This window comes from Apteryx mantelli, chromosome 5 (assembly GCF_036417845.1).
Source record: "Apteryx mantelli isolate bAptMan1 chromosome 5, bAptMan1.hap1, whole genome shotgun sequence".
Taxonomy (NCBI): Eukaryota; Metazoa; Chordata; class Aves; order Apterygiformes; family Apterygidae; genus Apteryx; species Apteryx mantelli.
The window spans coordinates 66,509,839-66,529,783 of record NC_089982.1 but is presented as its reverse complement, the minus strand read 5'-3'; positions in this window follow the sequence as shown (position 1 = coordinate 66,529,783).

Genomic DNA, 19,945 nt, shown 5'->3' with positions numbered 1-19,945 from the left:
AAGAAGAGCCTGTTTGGCTTTAACTAGTCTGTAGGCTTTAAATGAAATGGCTTACCAGAAAGTTTTTACCATATGTTTACATACATATTTTATATATATAATTTCTCATTTTAGTTTTGTTTAGGAAGGTTTTTGATCACCTTTGCTTGCTTTACAGTAGGATGCATTTATTTTCACTGGGAGACAGTGCATTTTCCAGGTGTTCAACCCAGCAAAATGGCTGCTATTTTTTTTACATATATTTAACTTCAAGGCAAATTGCAGGAATATGAACTGTGATACAGCAGTGTGGCTTGGTGCTCATATGGTCTGAGCTTTGATTTACTGCTGTTTCCTTCCTGTCAGCCACATTATCACTGGTGTGGTATCCCTTCATGTTTTGCCTTGTTCCCATTGACTCTTGACTGGACTTTACGCTGAGATGAAACCCAAAGAAAGATCTGGCAGAAGTTCATTGCTATAGATGTTGACATGAGGAGTCAAAGCACAGAGGTGGGGTTAGAGGAAGGCAGATAAGGACCTAACTGGCTTAGGAAACTCTTTTATTATGTTTTAAGTTTGGGGGGAACAAACATAACTGGGAGCAAAGACATTTTTAGGAGGGAAAGATGTAAATAAGCCAATATGCGGCTTTCCTGAAGTGCCTGTACACCAATGCACAGAGCCTGGGCAACAAGGGCCTGGAAGGCCATGCACAGTCACAGGTCTGTGATACAATGAAAATCATGAAGTCTGGGTAGGACAGCAAGCACAGTTTGGACACTGGCATGAGTGGGTGCAGCCTGTCTACAAAAATTAGGAAGGGAAGAAGAGGAGGGAGAGTTGTTCTCTATGTTAAAGAGCTCATGCATGAGACTAGAAATGTGACAGTCAAGAGCCTCTGACGAGTGGTGCTGGGGATGTTGTGCTGGGGGTATGCTACAGACCACCTGACCAAGAGGAGGCAGTTGGTGAGGATTTCTAAAAACAACTACAAGGAGGTGGCTACTTGCAGGTTCTCATGCTCATGGGGGATTTCAGCCATCCAGATATCTTCTGGAATGTGCAAGCAATCCGGGAAGTTACTTCACTGCATTGTTGGCTATTTCCTAATACAAATGCCGGAGGGGCCAAACAGTGTAATGTATATATGACCCGCTGTTCACAGATGACTGGGGTCAGGATCCGGAGGAAAGCTGGAAAGATAAACAGCAAAATCAGGACTCTAGCCTTCAGGAAAGCAGATTTCAGTTTGTTCAAGCAACTGTTAGGCAGAAATCCCTCTGGAAGTTGCCATGAAGGAGAAAGGTGCATAAGTGAGATGGCTGATTTTTAAGGAAAACTTACCGAGAGCTCAGGAATGAACTGTCCCATTTGTGTGGGAAGAGGAGAATATTTGGTGGAAGAGCTGCTTGGCTAGGCAGGGAGCTTCTTGAAAAACTGAGACACAGAACAAGAACACACAAGAAGTGGAAACTAGGCAACAAAGGAGGCGAGGGAGAGCCAGCAGTGGGGGAACGGGTTAGGGACTACTTAGAGAAACTGGATATGTTCAAAACCTTGGACCAGATGAGAATAACCTGAGGGTGCTGAAAGGGTTGACTGAAGTGATGCAATTAGATAAGGTTGCAGGATTTAGTTCTGCTAATGATATTCTGGTTGGAATGGTGTTGCCAGGGCTGCCTGACATGACATGGACAGCCAGGGTCATAGTTGAGATGGACCACACGAGAGTAAGTAGCCAATGAAGTAATACTAGACAAGGTATGTGTTTTACACCAGGGATTTCCAGAGCATGACCAAGGAAGCTTTGCAGTCTGAGAAGCCATATATGATGCCAGAAAAAAGCTTTTTTCGTTTGCCACTAGCCCACTAAATCTAAAGAGTTTACTCTGTGCTGAATATTCTCATGAGGCCTGCAGCTGGACACTCTCACATTAACTGTCTCTGCATGAGTAAAGTGTTAGGAATTTCTATCTTGGCGTTTCTGCAGACCAATGAAAAAAAATTGCTGTGCTAGCTACTCATAAGAGATAATTCTTTTCTTTATAAGGGAAATAGAATTGTTCTGCAGAAGGGGAAAAAGTAGCATTTTTCTTCTTGAAGCCACCACTGAATCCTGGCCATTAGACAGGCCTAAGGACTTGTCCATTCATGGCCAAATCCTAAAATATTTTGATGCCTCTTTCCAGGCATTGGTGTCCTTGAGTTATGTTTGAAAATTTAGACTATAGTGCTAATGCACCCACCAACTTCAATGGTGCAAGGTAAATATCCTGTTTATTTTCTGGACTATCTGATCCTGTCTGGCATACATCTTGTCAGGAGTGCTGAAGTACCTCCAACAGTGTGTTCGTGAATTCCAAATGAATGAACTGCAATCAGCTGTTTGGTTTGACTACTGTATGTCCCTATCACTCTTCCATAGATGCTGATGTAAGTTAATGCTAATGGGTTCTGATTGCATAAACACCTGGGAATTTCTCAAATTTGGATTAGAACAAGAGCATTTATGCATGAACATAAATATCTCCTATTCACTATTCATTGAATTGGTCAGAGAACATAAGAAACAAAACAACATGAGGCAGCTGACCAGTCATGCACTGCAGATAGGGTGAAATTGGATTTCCTTGATTGAAGAAGGCATTGCATAATTAAAATGATCAGAAACACAATAAAAGTGTTTGCCAGAAGGGCCACATTTGCTGGCTTCGTCTGTTAGGTTCTATTTGCTGTATTTTGGTGGCTGAGAAAAATTAATGTGTAGTCATCTAAATAGTAGGCACTCTATTATTTCCTTCTATCTCAATAACATAGAAGAATACGTAAATTTGCCCTTAGGGACCTAGAGCACATTCCATATCAGATAAGAATTTTACTGTTGGTGAAACGTGGATCTCAAACTCCTTGAGTGAGGCCCTGAAGCAAACCTTTCTATTTTTCTAAATTTTTAATTTTTTTTCTGAAAGTGAATACCAGCTGATCTTGGACATTCTTGTAGTGTTTTTGCTTATTGGAACAGGGAAGAAGAGGAGGAGGAGACAACAGGTTTATTAGAGAGCAGAATGTAGGAGCAGAATAACAATGCAGAGAAAGGCCTCTGAGGCAAAGCGTCAATGCCTAAAATGCAAAGTATTATGCAGGTGATAGGCGCCCTTTCCCTCTATCCCTTTCTCTCCCTCCCTCCCTCCATCCCTCCCTCCCTTTCTCTCCCTCACTTCTTTCCTGCACTTCTCAGTTTACCTCTCATATTCCTTTCTGTTCTTACTGCTTCTTTATTACTTTCTGCGATGTGCCTTTACTTTATCTGTGTTCTAGTTTATAACATCTAAATTAGAAAGCTTTTTTGTATTAAAAATAGTAAAATCCTAGGGGAAAAAAAGAAAAAGATTATGCCTTAAATGAGATTTAGAAGAGATGTCCATGCTTAAAGTCTGGGGAAATCCACAGTCTAATCTCTCAGGCACCAACACCGATGCCTGTAGAGCTTCTCAGCTTCTAGTGGCAAAGCGTGCCTGGATGAATTGCCACCTTTGCTGACCTGACAGTCTTGGCGTTCATCTCACATCTAGACTCCCATGGAGTTCACCAACTGAATAAATGTTCCTGAGTCAAATTCTTCTCTGGGGTTGTGTCTGGTAGGCATGTTCCAGATGAGCCCAACACATAAGGGTTGTGCTGGACTTGAGGAAAGTTTTTTCTTGTTCAAAGCACATACTTGGAGGAGTTCGCCTCCGCGTTATAACCTAATGGCTAATATTTCCACCATGAAAGTTTGAATAAAGATTCACATTGCCTCTCTTCTAATACAGTTCCGTGACCTCCAGGGAAAAGGCTAAAATGGGTGGCTTTTCATCCTTACTCTTGAAGCTGTGTCATCATGCAGCCAAGAATACAAGATTTATACATACTTCTCAGAAGAAACAGGGTATTTTATTTAGGGCAGAGAGTTCTAGTTCCAATCCCTGATTCCTGCATTTTCTCTTTAATGCAAAAATTCCCAATAGACCTGTAATCCAGGTCTTGTTCCATATAATTATTCTTAAGTCTTTTCTTGTGGTCAGCTTAATTAAATGGGATAGGAATCCCCCCCCCCCCCAACTTCTTCCTCAGAATAAGTGAACATGAATACTTTCAAGGGAAAGAACGCAGACACCACTTTTCTTTTGGGATAAATGCTGAGATTACTAGGTGTCTCCTCTTTCAGCTCTGGCATAAAAGTAAGAAGGCAATCTCTACACTGTTCTCATCGCTGTGGTGGTACTTCTGTTTCCGAAGTTGCTCAGTGAACCCAAGCAAAGAAGTGATCCTTCTAGCCCAGAATGCATATTTTTAAAGGTTCCCTCTCCTGGTTTACAAAATAGCTGTACAGGTACAGTAAAGAAGAAAAGACAGCGTGGGAATGGAAGCCCAATGGTACAGGAGAGGGGACTTCAAGCTTAGTTTTAACATCCAGCTATGACCTCAACCCTTTTGTGTTCAGCCTTTCCGTTTCTGTTTGCTACTTTTTATCCGTATTATAAATCCACATCTCTCAGCAGCACTCTAATATAATATCAGTAATCAATTAAATATTTCTAATTAGTCTGTACCTAAAAATCATTTTTAGTTTGCCTAAAAATCATCCAAATGAATGAATCCAAATAGGTTCATGAGCATCTTGAAGAATTTTTGATGTCTGTGCAGATATTTTGTGCAGCCATAGAACCTTTCAACTATTTCTTGAAATACATTTAGGTCCGCCAACATGCTGCTTTTGAGAAGGATAGTCAGCATTTCATCTTGCAAATTGCTCAGCATCTTGATAGTACTAGAGTTTTTAATTATGATTTTTTAAATTAAAATTCTGTTGACTACAATTAACGGCTTACCAGCTTTTGGTGTAGAATCTACATTATTCTTTTAAGAGCCCTTTTTTTTTTCCCCCTTTCTTCCCTTCCTAAAGGACCACTGTCATAGCTTATTAGTCATACAAAATAATCATTCCTGAGATTTACCAGTCATAAATAAAGCATTAGGTAAGTAATCTGTACTAGTGTCAGGCAAGAGCTTTATTAGTTTGCACATAGCTGACTGAGAAAAATGACGATAGAAATATGATCATATATATTATTTATTTTGGGGTACTAATGGTATGTTTTATCTTCAAATATCTTGCTTTCTAAGACAATGAAATGAAAACACACCATCTCATTTGCCTGGGATGGGAATTAAATAGATGGATCCAGTTGATTACACAGTTTGGAATCTTAAATGGGGATCTACACAGTTGGGGTGCTGACATACTGACATGCATCTGTTTAGCATCTAAGAGTTTACAATAGACCATATAAAACAGGTTTTTTTTGTTTTTGAATGGTTAACAACAGTAGCATAAATCCAGTATATGAAATCTTGGTCTTATTTTGAGTGGGACCAGACAGACTGGTAACAGAGCTCAGAAGGTGACCAGAAAGATGAATCACTATTATGATACTGCCATAGTGCTCAGTGAAGGCAAAAAGGGGATACAAAAAGGAGGAATATGGTTCTCAGTTAGCTGAAATGAGGAGGGAGTGAATGAAAATGTATGGGGGAAAAAAAGACTTGGGCAAAGAAAGAAGAGAGAAAGAAGAAACAAAGGAGGCAACTGACAATGAAAAGGAAATCAGTTCAGAAAAACAGATTCTGTAAAAATTCAAAATTCCACGTAAGGAAAATATAAGAGTAGAAGATGGATGGAAGGGAAAAGAGCATGAAAAGAGAACGAGGGAGAAATTTTGCTTTGTTTTGTTTTTTCTCAGCTGGCTTGTGTTCCCTAGAATACATTGTTATCCTCTGTATTTGCTCAGATGATTTGGCCCATTGGTTTATTGTTTCATCTTCCCTGTGTACTGATTCCCAGCCGAGCAGAGCCTGCCAAAATGGAGGTGATGGGCAACCAAGAGACAACAACTGTTGCAATGTGTACCACAGCCAGAGAGCGCTGAAAGAGGGGCAAAAACCTCCGAAATCACCAGTCATTCAGCACCTGGTACACAGTTGTATGTCAAAGCTCTCAGCCTTAGTAACATCCTGTATAACCAGCCTCCAGGAGGCTCCAGACATAGGACCACTTTCTTCCTACTTCTCATTTAGTTCAGTAGCAGCTAGCAGCCATGGTATATCTGGTCCCATGTCTGAGGGCTGCTGTCCTCAGTATCACACTGGTTAGATGATGCTGGGTCTGGGTGTCATGATGACACAGCGTGATGCAGAGAAGCTGGGGGTGTTTTGGAGAATAACACGCACATGGGACACTGCGGAGAACTGACATGCCTGCTGGTATAAAGAGTTAAATATGTGTAGGACTGCCAGCGGATGAGAGAGACATTTGGATACTACATTTCCTATGAAAGAAAAGTCACGTAAGCAATGTTTAATCTCAGTGCTGCTGAACTAAGCAAATAGCTCTTCTACATATCACTTACCCTGCGTCCAGATCTTTAACTCATTGACGATTTCTGAACTCTCTTGACCTGTAGTAATAATGGCCTCTGCACCTATGCAAGTGGCTGACTTGCACCATGGAAAGGAAAGCCAGGAGGGCAGAAGTCCCAAGCCAGCTGCTCAATGCAGGTTTCCAAGGCTTCAGTGTTTCAGCTGCAGCAGTGAATCTACAATTGTGTTTCTAATTGTCTCATTACAATGTGATTGTGCAATGTGTCAAAAGACGAAAATATTAATAGAGCCTGTCATTGTACTATACTGTATAAGTAGTTTCTTGCTGCAAAGGACAAAGTTATGAACTGATAAACAGAAGGTTAGGATTAAATCAGTCATTTCTAAAGAGATAACTTCAGAGAAATACAACTTCTTCCTTAATTCTCTCTTGCTGATCCTAATCAAAAATGTAATGAAAGGATTAGATGGCAAGTGTCACCAGCACTATTTCTGATGCTAAAAGATTGCTAATAGGGTGAAAGAAGTCTGGGCTATGAAGATGGCTTGGGGAAGGTTATCTGGGGCATAGGTTGGAGGGGAACCTCTTTTTGTATCCCACCAATATAATTGTAAATGCTTGTTGATCCTTATACACATCAGCTCTTTGCTTCCTCTATTAGTTTAATGGATAATGCAGTGTGCTATACAAATCTGTCATTGTCCTTCTTGACCTAAAAAAGTCTAAGAGTGGATGATCCAAAGCCATGTGCAATCTGTGTCTTTTCTCCCCAAGGGATGTTGTTGGGCTTTGGGCCAAGCTCAAAAAAAAAAGAAAGAAGGAAAAAAATGAAAGAGGGATCCAATTTTCTTACCTGAGCTGACAAAAGAATTATTTGAAACTAGAGTACAGCACTGGGGAGCAGAACACTTCTTTTCTAGTCTTCTTTTCAGATTCTTCCATGAGAAAGAATATGGTTCTTGTTGCCTCAGTTTTCCTGGTTCTATTTGACAACTTTCTCATGGAGGAGTTGCAAGGCTGGCACAATTACATGTTTGTGGAGATCATCAGAGGTTCTTGATGAAGGGTGCAGCATAAATGCAAAGTATTATTTTTCATCACAGCTTTATAAATACTATTAAAAAAGTTTATTCATTCTGTTTGGTAGAAGTAAGAAATTATTTACAACCGGTAACAGCTTTACATGAAGTTTTGCTAGCTTGTCATTTTATTTAAAAAAAGTTTGTTTTTTTTCATTTTATCACTTATTTAACATGATCCACTCTAATCTCTGCATTTGAGTTTCCTGCATGATTAATTCCATAATATTAAAAATGTGATGAAATGAGAACTTTATAAAAAGGAGGGATAATTATATTTCTTATGTTAGTTAGTGAAACGAATGATGAAAAAACCACTGTGGCCTGATCAAAACCATTAAATAGTTTAAAATGAGGCCTTCAGAATCAGGCTGGAAGAATTATATTGAAAATAATTGTTATCTTGATTTATAAGCTTTCTGATGTGTCCTATCTCTTGCAGGGCTTTTCTCTTGAAGAATGTTAAGCACATATTTGTAATTAATTTGCTGATACTTTGTGTATGGGTTATTACTTTTTCTTAACTTCAAATTGTGCAGTTCATTATTTTCATTCCTAAAAGGATAAAGGCTGCGATTTTCCAAAGGAGCTTAGAGAATTTAGGGCTAAATTTTAAAAGGTGCCTGATGATTCAGATAGATGCCAAAGGGGATTTTCAAAAGCATCCAGCTTCCTATTAAAATAAATGGAGGTGGGTATCTGAAATTCTTGAAAATTATACTGGGTTTGTATCAGGAGCTTCTAAGTACCTACAGGTATTAAAATTGTCTTCTTTGACTATGTCTAACTTCAGTAAGTAGTGCAACAGAGTAGGAACAGATTTGTAGAGCAAGATGGAGCTTAGGAGCTGACATCCGTGTTATATAGTTTTTGGGAGGTTTTCTTCAGGTGAGTTCTAGTCCTGTCACATAGAATAAATTCATTTTTGTAGCTGGAGCACATTAGGTGTGTCACAGGATCTTAGAAGTACTGGTTGGAAGGGACTGCTGGAAGTCATCCAGCCTAGTCACCAGCTCAGGGAAGAACTATGGCCAACAAGTTTCAGACGTGGCTTTTTAAACCAAGTCTCACAGACCGCCAGGGATGGAGATTCCACGGCCTCTCTAGGGAGAGAGTGCTGCACTACCGTCCCAGTGAAAAAGTGTTAGGAATGTCCAGTCTGAATCTCCCAAGCTGCAGCTTGTGGCTGTTGCATCTTATGTTATCCTCCACCACTGCAAAGAAGAATTTGGCTCTGCATCCTGTTTCTAGCCCAAGCTGTGAAAAATAGTGTAGAAGCATATGAAACAAGTCTGAGGACACCCTCCCTTCTAAACAAGAATGTGTCCTCACGGTCTTCTTCCAGGCAGACTTCCTCCATATATACCACTTTCTAACTTATCTCTGGATTTAGATCCCCGACCCCCAAAGAGCCTAGTTTAAAGCTCGCCTCCTCATGTTAGCACGTCCCTTTGTGAACATGATTTGTCTCCGTAAGGTGGGTTCCATTTCTTCCTAGTGCACTGTGATTAAAGAAACCAAACCTTTACTGGTGACATGAGGTATGCAGCCAGCTATTGGTCTGTTGGATATGTCTATTCTTCTCTGGGCCTTTCCCTTCACCAGAAAGATGGATAAGAGCATTACTTTGGCTCCTGTCCCCATTTCCTTTGCACCAATATCCCTAGCAGCAAGGGGCAGTAGTCTAGCCCTTGATGAGCCTCCATCAGATTTCCCATTCAGCATAAATGCCTTGTGTCATCTGTGAGTTCCCAACATTTTGACTGCATCTGAAGCAGTACAAATTAAGCCTGTCAGAAATCTTATTGTTGGAAAGTTCTGGCTAGAAAATGTTAATTGGAAAAACAAATGAATAAACTCAAAATGGATGCTCTGTGTGGAAGTTACTGAAATGGGATATGATCTGGTGTCCAGCTTTTGCCTTGAGTCTCTTACAGTCAAGAACAGATAATTCAGTAAATGTATCTAAACTGCCTGCACAGTACTGGTTGTTTGATCATCCAGATGAGGGGACCTATCTGAGTATAATAAGATCATTTTTTGCCTTTATTCCCTGGTATCTTTCAAAAGCATTCCCTGTTCTGTCAATCTAGATAGACCTATCTACCTTTGGGAATAGACTGGAAGCAACACTCAATTTCCAGCTTCACTCCCCATGTTCCTACTATTGCTATAAAGCTGTAAAGAAAGGTCAAAAATGCAATTAGAATTCTTACTGGTAATCTGGAGACATACGTCCTATTCCCTGATGGACACTTACTTATTGTGTGACATTAGACCAGACAAATAACTACTCACTACTCCTATCTGCAAAAGGGAAATATACCCATAACGTATAATTCACTATCCATATGCGGATGTTACAGCTGTTAGGTACTGTTATAGCTAACTTAACAAACTGTCTTGTCATGCACAATATAAGAAGTCAATTAGAATCACCTTAAGTTCCCACCATATTTAGGTTTTCAGACTCTGGGTATATAACCCAGTTAGAATGGAATAAGGTAAATTCTAATTTTGCAGACTGTCAGCTACTCTAGGCTAACTGCTTGGGTATGTTATTCTACCTTATACTACTATAAGGTAGAAGTTGTCCTTTCTATGGATTAGTTGCCTTACATCAAGCTGCTGTCTGAGCCTGACCCACAGAATCTTGTCTGTGTGCTCATAGCCTCAAAGAAATATATCAGGGTAGGAAAAAGTGCCTTCCTCTTTCAGAAGCTATGCTGTTTTTTCCCCCATCAAGCTCTGCTTTTGTTTTTATATGGTTTTGTCCTTAATTAGGCTCTTAATTGCTTTTCCTGAAACCACAGTAAGTCTCATTGCTTTGTAATTCCCCTGATCTCCTGTGACTTCTCATTTTAAATATAGATGGTGTTTTATGTGAACAGATTGTTATCCTCAAAAATAATTGCTGCTGTAAAGCCTGTATTTTGCTTCCTTGCCTATATCAACACTGCCTGAAACTTTATTTCATCGACAGTTTTTGAACCAATCCAGATCCCAAACCCTGGAGAATTTCAAACATATTGGTTGTTTTTCTATTCTTGTGCTATATTCTTCATAGCCCTTCTGGGCCCATTGGAAAAAACTGAAGATGATACTTTCTTCTTCCATTAGCACTACTCCATCTATGTTCGGCACAGGTGTAAGGGAAATGAGCTATGAAAGCAGCTCCACAAAGAAAGTGAGTAGAAATAATGAAGGAAAAAAATCCATGGTGTCATCAGCTGGTAGGTGGGGCAGCAGCCTCAGCCAGCTTGGGGAAACCAGAGCCTATAATATGCTTTTTCACAATCCACAATTCATAAATTCCTCTTAGGTAAATGTGGGCTAAGCACAAATAGTAGAATGAATTCACATAGAAATATGCGTCTGGGAGTCTTCTGCCTCACCTTTCATTAAGTTACAACATACCTGTTGATCTGCATTGGGCAGAGCCCATAAACTTCAATTAGTATTGATCAGAAGATAAATAGCCTGGATCCATTACCTGCTCCCTTAGCATAGAAGTCACAGCAGATGCAGAGTGTGGCACTGAGTTGGTGCAACATGGTAAAAAATGTGGAGAAATATAGGCTAGGGAGATGAGAATGGAGGAATAATTCTTTTATGATGTAGAATGGGTGATAGGAGGATATAAATGGTGATGCATCTAGATCATGGAGTCTATAGTGAAAGGATGGAGGAGCTGCAGGTAATCAGCTGAATCAGGATCAAAAGCTGACAACTCTCTAAACAAGCTCCAAAAAAAAAGGCACATTGAAAGTCATTGTACTCTTGTTGTTAGGACACTATTTAGGTGCTTTTAAAATCTTACCCTTACGAACAAATACTTTTCAGCACACCAAAACAAGTGTTTAATGAACACAGGTTCCAGACTGGATATCTAATAGTGAGATTTGGTTATTCCATTGCAAAGCAGTGATCATTTGCCACATCCTGATGGTTGGAAACTGATCTGCTATTACCAGAACTATGCGCAAATGAAGGATCACGCGAGTGTGTAGCCAGGTTCTCCACCTGTGTAAATTGACCACAGGTTTCAATGATGTTTTGGCAGCTGACGGCTGTTGATGATCTAATGATATCCCTTTATCGTGTTGATTTGAACTAACCAACTGCTTCTGTGGTCTAAGTGAGGCAGGGTTACAGATTTTTGTTTTCTATAGTCTCTAATTTTTCCTCTGTATTTCTCTTTTGAAGGATGACTTGTTTAATGTGTGAACTTGTTACAGTTGGTTTGTTTAAGAAGAAAGAATGCAAATATGATCAAAGAGGTTATAAATCATTCCAGCTATCAGTATGATATGAAATTAATAATTTCTAACAATTTATTCGGTGATGTATTAGAAATTAGCATGTAATGGCATCTAGTTTGGGAAACTTCAGATTAAAAAAAAAAAATCTAAATAGGGTTGAGTGTTGAAGAAAGTTTAATTCAGTTTCCTATAATTTTATACAAGAACCTGTCTAATCTTCATGTAAATATCTTTAGACCACACAAATCACATACATTTGCAGGTAACTGAACTAAGGCTGGAATTTTTTTCTAAATTCTCTTTTAGTGCATGACGCTGATTTTATTGGGGAAACTTTTATAAAGATTACTTTTGTGAATTATTGGGCTATAAAGTAGAAGTATAGTACAGTACATCTTCTCCTATTTATGTATTCTACAGATATGACACTATATGTGTGACCTTGTTCAAATATTCCTATTGTAACACAAAATGTTATCCCAAACACTCCAGATATATATAAGAAATTGCCCTGGCAGTCATAGCTGATTTCTTAGTATTTGTTGTTTCTTTATCAGATGAGCACTTTATTCTGGGTTATAAATCCCCTAGATGGCACTACAGAATACAGTATTTAAATGTTTTATACAATGCTGTTAAATAGACAGTGGTAAATAATGTTTTCTCCTTGAAAAATAAACATAATGAGTGGTTTAACAAGATGAAATAAAAGGCAAAGATTTTGTTTAATAAATGGAAGATAATCTACATGCTTGGTATTTTGGCATGTCCTAATGTACAAAGAGTAAAATGGCATGCTAGACATGTGCCAGATCACATACAACTCTTTCTGCTAGCGTGGTCCAGATGGTAACTGTCAGTTTTGAAATTCAGACTTGGGCCTCTAGGTCTGAATTGGAAAATAACTGTATTCAATCCAAAGGGATTAAAAAATACAGAAAGAAAACAAGTAGTGTTGTTTTGGATTAGGAATGCACTTGACAATTTTAAGTGCTAAAAATGTATATTGCAATGAGTTGTTCTTTGATACCAGGTAGAAGATTTTAATGTTTTAATTGACATTTAAATCTCATGCTTTAGTGGCAGATAGCTCACCTGCTGGACCTCCTGGGAATCCTGATAGTTTGTATTACCCCCGAGCATTTCTTTCGCAGTTGGTATGTCATTGTCTGCGGATCTCTGCAGTAAATACTGTACTACACTGCTGAAAAGAGAGAAAAACATTGCCATCTGCAACTACAGCTTGCAAATTACAGCTTGCAGTCATCTGCTATTAAATAAAGACACTTTAACAATATTTTGGGTTTTAAATTAGCAATTTACATCACAAGATTCTGAAAATACTAGTCTTTTAATACTGCAATTTTCTTTCCTTTTAACCAGGCATCAACATGTATTGAATAATAAAAAAAAGTAATACAAACCAATGTTTACTTAAACAATAGCCACCAACAGCAAGAGACACACAGACGGAAATCCAATAGCTTCTGTCTCAGTGGGAGGCTTCATTTGGGGACCTTGATGGGGATGTGATTGGACTGCAGCACTCTAATTTACGTCATGGAGAATCTATCATGATGCCTTTTTTACCGCATTGCTGTGCCAGGCTAGGTCTTATATGAGAAACTGGTCTCAAGCAGGGAGCAGGAAGGAAAGCCTTTAGTCTGAAGGAGAGGAAAAAGAAACAGAGTTTCAGGTAGTGAAAATACAGGCTAACTTGAAATAGAGTGGTAACATATGGACATAAGTATGGCCAATATCCTGTCTTTGTTCTCAGAGTATCTGGAAAAGGGACTGTTTTGGAAGAGCAGAGGAGGTATAGGGCATATTTGCAGTGCAGTGTGCATTGCCCTATAGGATACAGGAACAGTACTGCGTAATGTCTTGCCAGTAAAAGGACAAAATGTGCTCTCTCAGTGCCACTGCTTGGTTTCCAGTGCTGGCAGGAAAGAGCGGGGAGAAGCTGGCGATTATGACATGTGCAGAGCTCATCCTTTCACCCAGGGAACCCTGGTGTCAGCAAAATGTATGGAGAAATCCTTTGACAGAAAAAGCCCTAGAATGTAATGGAAAGTGCCAGCTAAGACTTCCATTACACAAGCATAATTTTCTGTTAAATTCTACCAGATGGTCCACAAAGGCCTATAGAAGTGCTTTCACTTTATAAATCTGATGGAGTTTTTTCTCCAAGGGCTAATCTTGTAATCTCTAATCAGCCAAAGCTCCATGTGCTTGTCTATTCCTTTGAGTACACACAAAAGCATTTTCCTTCTAGGCTGCAAAGCTTTTTGGGGAAAGTGACTTCTTTATTATTGATCAGAAGATAGGTCTATTAAGGGAGATAGCATAACATCCTTTATTAACTGTATCCAGAGCCTGCTTGGGCATCTGGAAACATACTGATTGTGCTAAGAGGCCCAATATTTCCACTCACTTCTGTGATACTCCTAATCTAATTTGCATATTCATTTTCTTCCTGGTCAGCTTTCAAAATATGAAACTGGGCAATCTTTCAGCCAGGAGTTAGGAAACCTTAATTCTCCTCCAGAATGGTCCCTACCTTTTTTTCCGGTGTCAAGCAAGACACTTAGGTTGCATTTGAACTGCATCGCGTGGGTGGGTGCTGTGGCACTCGGCAGGTTGGTGGCCTCCCGGTTCTGTGGCTGTGCTGGGGATGAGGGCTGTGGTCCCGCCTGCAGCACCCAGGCCACCAGTGAGAGAGGGACGAGAGGGCTGGTGGTGCCAATACACATCTCCCAGTTGGGTAGCAACTTGTGCCTCCTCTATTTCCTCTTCTTTTCTTTATATATCTGAATTATCTCATCCTGGAAATCCTAGGATCCTAGGATTCATTTTAGGATTCTGGTCTAGCCAATAGCATGTGTTTGTACCATCTATAATATTCTCTAGATGGTGTCAACAGCAGTAGTGAAATCGCTGTGGCTTTACCTGATACCATGCATTTATTCTGTAAACTTTTAGGGTCAGGTCTGTACCTCACCGTTTCTGGATATAGGGTTTAGTATAATCTCAGCTGGGCTATGTAGAGACAACTTTGATGCAAACGCGTTTCAAATTGCATCTTTTATTATTGGGAAGGTAAATTATTATCATTTGGCTCAATTTTCTTAATCTTTTTATTTTCCTACCAGGAAAAAACCTATGTGGCAACAGTAGGAAATACAAAGTTTCACAGTAGGAAAAAGAAAAGGAGGAAAAAGTCTTTTAGCAAAAATTTAATCTTACCCAAAATGTAGCTTGTTACATTCAAGGCATGTACTACTCTCAGAATGTTGTTACTTGTCAAAAGTTTTATGAAGTGCAGTTCCTTCATTGTATATCATTCTTTAGGTCCATGCTGAGTAGCTAACAAATTTCAGTCATGGTTCTAGTAAAATCACTACTATTATAGACCTGCTTAGATTTTTTCAGTGATTTACTAGTAAAAATTGCTAATGCAATTCCTGACTTACTTTTCTATACCTTTTTGCCTTATTAGTCATCTCTCTGATATCATTTATCACTGTGTCTTGTTATTTCACTTAAGATCTGATACCAGACATTCAGTTAAGTATCAAATTGGTTTGAATCTAATCTTGTGAATACAGTTCAGATGGTTTCTCTACCTAACTCAACTGTTTTTGCTGCTTCAGAAATGGCATGCCAGAGGGCACTGTTCTTAGCCTTTTATTAGATGCTATTTATAGTGCCCTTTTGTGATAGAATCAGTGGATAATGGATGGATTTTCATCTCTATGCTGATTATGGACACTTTTATTTCATTTTAAAAAGGTTTTTTTTGCTGACCATATATCCTGTCACTGAAGTGTATCACTGAAGTCATTCTAATTTCCTATAAGAAAATGCACACAAATTCCTGTAATGTATGTATGGCTTTAAATGACTGAGAAATACCATTAAACTACTGCATTAAACCATTAAACTACTGCTAAGCTTGGAACAAAAATACAACTGCTTATACCTGCATTAATGAACACCGAGTCTCTTCTGAAACACCGTTTCTGTATAAAAATTATGTGTATATTGCTTAAACTGTGGAATAGCTATAATTTTGATATACATTTGTTATGTATCTGTGATTAACACTTAAGACTTCATATAGTTCTCAGCTTGAGTTAAACATATCCTTTTCTTTTTCAAGTACTGGCCATTGTTTCCTGTTCTATCAGTAATATGAAAATTATTTGTTTATTGCTGAGAAAGGGGTAATAAAATGTGAATGTTTAAATTTGCACACATATAATGCTTACTACACAAGTTTTGGTATGAGTGTCTCGGGCTGGCTAGAGGCCAGTTTATTTCCTAACGAATCATAGAACAGCTTGAGACCATGTTAACTGCAAACTTGGCAAATCTAGCATTTTTGGATCATGGGAATTTGGATCAGAGAGAATGTGGCAATCCAAGACTACTTCATAGAGAAGCATAATTTAGACATGGTTTCTGCAATCCTGTCAGAGACCTTCTGTATTATCACAGGCTGAAGATTACAAATCTCATTGATCTGGAGGAGATCTTGGTTAAAAATTCTCTTAAAGCTGAACCTAGTTTCATAGATTTTTTTCCAGACTATTCTCCAATGCTGCTTCAGAGAAGGAAGGGAAAAAACTTTGTAAGAGATTAAAAAGTTCAATAAAAAGGTCAGGCATAAAATACATTTTACTGTATTCTGCAAAAAGGCCAGATTTACATTTTTAGATCTCTGACGGAACAAATATTTTACTGATGCTAAACTTACAGCTAGTGGGCAGAAGACGGGGTGTTCTCAACCACGGTGACTCAGAACCAGAGTAGGACTGCGATTCTTCTTTAAAAATACTCATGTTTTTGTTTAGTTTGAATATCTTTGTACAGCCTGTAATGAGCAGAGGTAATGCCTTTCTCCTGTGATGTCTGACTGTGTGGTGTCTATTCTGTGCACATTCAGAATGCGACCTTCTAAAGTTTATGATCCAGTTTAGATCATACTATAAAGAAAAACATCAAGTAATTTTTTGTATGGTTTATGAAAGGCATTGCTTCAGGAGTTCAGATTCTTGGCAAAACACAGTGTGTAGATAGCAGTGTTATAGACACTTCAGAAATAATAATAATACATCTAGATTACACAGATATTGGCCCAAAGGGCTGAATGTTATTGCCAAACTCTAAAGCGAGAACAGGGCTGTACAGATTCCCCATGCAGCTTGTGTTTAATTTTACAGGAGACATTGTTTTAATTTTTCTAATGATCCCCAATATAGAAATTATATTCTAATCAGTGCAGAAGTCCAAGAAATTTTGTGTACATGCCAGCAAAAGGGTCTTCTAAATATGAGATAGTGTTACTCATTAGTAGTATAAGTATCTGCTGGAGCTTGATTAGAAGATACTGTTGAAAGGTGCCTATTAAATTTTTACTACAAAGTTTTACTCATGATAATTTCTAAAATACAGGCAGTAATCCTAGCAGTCTTGCTTTGCTCAAAGATAGTTTTCTAATCTAAAATCCTGTTTTCACTAGTATTCTTCCTCAAAGTTAGGCAGCTGGCTCCCTGGATGATATTTAGAAGCCTGCATCAGACACCCACGTTCCTAATTTTTCCATGACACTACATACCATGAGCTAAAATTCATCTAAGTGCAAGAATGTTTGGGAGCTTGGCTCATTCTCCAGGGCCCACCTAGCCACATCTGCAAGGGAGGCAAGACCTCTGTAGCTTCAGGGGTTACAATTTGCTCCTGAGCACAGTTGAGGCCATCTAAAGAAGTGACCCATTTTTTCTCTTTGAAACAGTACTGCTCTTTTCTGGCATACTACCTTATGCGGTGGTTTACATGCTCACCTGGGGAGCAGGCAATCCAGGTTCAGGGATCTCCTCAGCTTCTGTGAGAAAACCCTCTATTTTCCATCTTTCACTGCAGACTACCTGGTGCTGAGAAGCTCTTCCAGGAGCCAGGGTTACTGTGCAAAAATATATATTTACAGAAGAAAAAGTGAAAGAAAAGGCTTGAATCCATGACCTAGAACTAAGAAAATCCACCTGCGATTGGGTAGGTTTGAGATATTGTCCCTGACTACAGGTATTTTTATATGTTTTAAACCAATGGTTGTTGAACGTAAACAGAAGTACTGTCCCCTCCGTTATAATTTGAGTACGTCTGATTTTTTCCTTCTTCTCCCTTTCATGCACATGTGAAACACCCTCAAAATTGGGAGAGCTGTCGTGAGCTGTTAGCCCTGCTTTGTGGGAGAAGGAAAGAGTCTCGCCCCTTCTCTGCAGGGCAGCTGGGGCATCCCCCTGCGGTGAGTGCTGTGGGGTCCTGGCACCCTGAGCACTCACTGCCTTTCAGGCGGGCTCACCCCACGCTGCTCGCTGCAGCCTCCACGGCCCCAGGGGTCAGCAGATGCCTCCTCTTGCGGCTGCCATCAAGCTGCTTCAAAGCAACCGCTTTGCAGACCCCCTTTTCTAGCCATGTTCTGGTCCTCCAGTTTGAGCACTTTGGATGCAATTTGTGATACTTTAGAGCTGGGAATGTGGCACCATGTTTAAAGATATCAGTAATGCTCTTTCTCCACTCTGCGGCTTCCTGGAGATACTTCTGTTTATCCAGGGAACGTACATACCTCTTAAGTGCAGTTACTGTGCAGGGATTAAGTGTGCATCTGAGTGCTGTGTGGTAATGCCCAAAGAACTCTAACTTCTAACTACTTTAGGTATCAAAAGCAACAAAACTGTGTTATCATAATATTCAACACAGAATACTTAGATGAGATGCAAAGCTTCTTTAGAGCAAACTTGAGGGCTTCTTCAAGGTATCACATAGCACCACGTAGACACACTCTTAATGGAAAGTTATAAAAAAAATTCCACTCCTGCACATTTCACATTTGGCAATTAACTTTTCTTTGCTTTTACCTGAACTGCTGCTAAGGCAGATGGTACTGTCTAGTTCCTGTCATCAACTGATGAACTTCAGCTGTCTCTGAAAGATGCTATTTAAAGAGAGCTTCTGCAGGAAAGGAAAATGTGACCCTGTTGTGCCGGTGATAAAAATCAGTGTATTGACTAATTGTCAGATAGCCTAGCAATCATCACACAATGATGATAGGCACCTGGGCATTACTGGGAGTTACTGAGTATAGCCATTTCTCTTCTCTTCCTAAAGGGAGGAAGATAAATATGCTGGTCAGTGTTTCTGTTCAGAGCTCAAATAGCCTTGTCTGCTATCAGGCCTTTATTTAAAGGGATTTTGTTTCTTCTTCAGATTTAGTCTTACTCTGATCTCATGAATAGATATTTCTTTTCTTCCAGGAACTGTTTTATTCCATGTTACTTTCAAATCATAAGACAATAAAAAAAATTATCCAGTTGCAGCTTTGGGACTGACAGGGTCCCAAGCCACAAGAGGTAGAAAATAAGGTCATGAATTGCCTACTTCTTTTGTTCTGTTGCTGGATTTGTTGGTTTTAATAGAGTGGAAAGAGACTTCTTGAAGGTGAACAGTTTGGTCTTCCTGCCAGAAACAGTGAGAACTGATTCACAAATTGCTGAACATGCATGGCGCCCTTGAGAATACAGATCTCCAAATGAGTGCTTGATTTGTTCGTGCTAGTGAACAACCCTAATCTTATATGCTGAGTTTTACATTATAAAAGACTCTCCTTATCTAAGGAGAATCTTATGCTTTCAGTGACAGGTGTAGAGCCTACACATCAGTACACTGAAGGAGAGAAACACTCCAAGGTTGTGACCATCAATGCTCGGGAAGAGATGGATGCAAAGACCCTCAGAGCACTTTGCGTCTTCTGAATGGATTAATTTTAAGACTTTTAATAGAAGGTGGGATGCTTACATATTGTAGTGTGCATTCTTTAGAGTCAGAAAGTGTTTGCAGATTTGAAAGATATTTCTTATCTGCATTATCATTATTTGCAGTACAGTTACAGCTGGAGGTGTTGGTCCTGTTCTGCTAGGCACTGCAGAAAATGTTAACAAAGAAAGATATTTCTTCTGAAGAGGTTTTGCACCTGAGTTAGAGAATACTTTCTGAGAGGTAGAAAAATGTTGAATGTGTTCATTGTAAGTGTTTTCATGTAACGGAAGCTTTTTCCTCCTGTAGTTTAAAGACTGTGAGAGTGGGGGTCAAAAGTCTCCTCATATAGACCTTTAGAATCCCTATTAAACTATTTTATGTGC